Source organism: Vulpes vulpes, chromosome 11 (genome assembly GCF_048418805.1).
Source record: "Vulpes vulpes isolate BD-2025 chromosome 11, VulVul3, whole genome shotgun sequence".
NCBI lineage: Eukaryota > Metazoa > Chordata > Mammalia > Carnivora > Canidae > Vulpes > Vulpes vulpes.
In genome coordinates, this window is record NC_132790.1 from 22,256,345 (window position 1) to 22,258,522 (window position 2,178).

Below are 2,178 nucleotides of genomic sequence, written 5' to 3' on the forward strand. Positions count from 1 at the left end.
AGACAAATAGTACCTAACATGCCATAACCTCAGGTCATGACAGATATTCAGTCTGTTCTTTAATTTCTGGCCTCATTTTCTAGGCTTTATATATGTTTTTATGATTAGATGTCAAAGAAGTTGGGTCAGTGTATGGTAAAATAGGATAATACGTTTGTAAAGTAATATCTAAATATAAAACTCTCAAAAGTGAAAACAGGGAAAATTATGTAATTTCAAAGATAAGTAGTAAAAAATCATGGAAGAGACATTTAGGGAAGGTATTATCAGAAGTTACATTGCAGAATACATGGGGTCAGTTGATAGCATGGATTCTACTGGATACCTTATAATTTGCATTCTACATCTTCCAACTAATCCTCTAGTTCCATGGACACTAGGGCTTTCTGATGACATAGATGATTAAGAACTGACCCTTTATTTGTACAAATACTTCTCATCTATCGTCCTTGAGTTGTGAGGGAAACGAAAAGTCATAAGATAGTGTTACTCTTTTCAACAACTTCCATACAAGAAAAATATGTACATGCAGATTGTGAATATATGACTATTTCTATTGATAAATTTTCTTTGCTCAAGTTAGAAGTTGATTTCATAAGGATTATTCCAGAAATACATTTGATCCTAAAGTACTCTGTGCTATAATTTCAGTAGATTATCCAGAATACAGGTGCGTATCCCCTAGGTTTCCACACAGTATACAACAGGGTTGAGAACAGGAGGAATCAATAGGTATACATAACCCATGATAATGTGCACCATGGGTGGAACCTGTTTCCCAAAGCAATGGATAATGGATACCCCCAGCACAGGGACAGACACCAGCAGCACAGCACAAATGTGGGACACACAAGTGTTAAGGGCCTTGAATTGTTCTTCCCGGGAAGCAATGCCTTGCACAGTGATCAGAATCTTCAAATAAGAGAGGAGAATGAGTACAGAGTCTGCTCCAAAGGTGATGAGAATGATGATGAGGCCATAGATGCTATTTATTCAGTGGTCAGAACAGGAGAGCTTAATGATATCTGGATGTAGGCATTATGAGTGGGAGAGCACATTAGCCTTACAAAAGCTGAGTTACTTAATGAGAAAGGGTCCTGGGAGGATGACAGCCACAGCCCATAGCAGAAACCCCATCTAATCTTGAAGATGGAATATTTGAGGTCATATTAAAAATATCCTAAATAAGGGAACAAGTGCCACACAGTGGTATGTGTTGAAAAAGGAGAATTCCAGAAAGAGAGAAAAACCATGAGCAAAGGAGATGATGAAAAGCCTTGGAATTTAAATAATTTGCAGAAAAATTTTGGGTACCAATAAACCCCTGATATGAGAAGCATTATGAAACAGGATTGGAGAAGCAAAGTCATTTTAAGAAGTTCTGATATTATTCCTAAATAAATGTAAGGGCACTAATTTTTAAATATTTTATTTAAATTCAATTTGCCAGCATATAGTATAACAGTGCTCATCCCAATAAGAACCCTAAATTTTGAATGAGTGGATGTGTATGTGTTTTTTGAGAGGGTCAATGGAGTAATCATGGTTCATATTTTTAAAGCTGATTCTAGTTGCATTGTGGTCAGTTAATGGCATGGCAACATTTTATTATTCTCAGCAAGGTTATTTCCCTGTTTGGGAAACTGGGATGTACCATAGCTAACTTCTACTGAGGGGAATAATACCATACCTCTGGGATTATAACACTTTTAAAGATCATCTCCATAAAATGTATGCAACCCTTGTGAAAAAATTCTCATCCACTCATATTTTCCTTATGATGTATCAAGATTTTAGAAGGAAAGTGACTTTCTTCAGAAAAAGCTATTAAGCAGCAAGACAGTTGGATTCAGTGGAGGAAAGTGCACAGTCCATGAATTTTGCCATCCTGGTGCTGATTTCCTGAATGAACCCCATAAGTCCAAACAAAGAAAACCATGGCTTCTGCATGGTTCAGTGGCTGTATGGTCTGGGGCAAATAATTTAAGCTCTTTGAACTTAGGTTTTTACCTCTGCATTATGGATAGTAACAGTAATGATATCTATAACATAGGAATTCTGTGAGAAGTAGGTGAGATGATTTATATTAAGAATTTATAACTCAGCCTGGTACATAGAATCTTCACAGAACTACTGATTACTAAAAATATTTCTCAGGGAAGTTTCACATGTTTCTCT

The 2,178-nt window shown here is 36.2% G+C and overlaps 1 pseudogene; it reads right to left on the reverse strand.

The window, feature by feature from the left end:
* Window positions 1–624: 624 nt before the first annotated feature.
* Window positions 625–1,137, reverse strand: LOC140594366 (olfactory receptor 51L1-like; annotated as a pseudogene).
* Window positions 1,138–2,178: the final 1,041 nt, after the last annotated feature.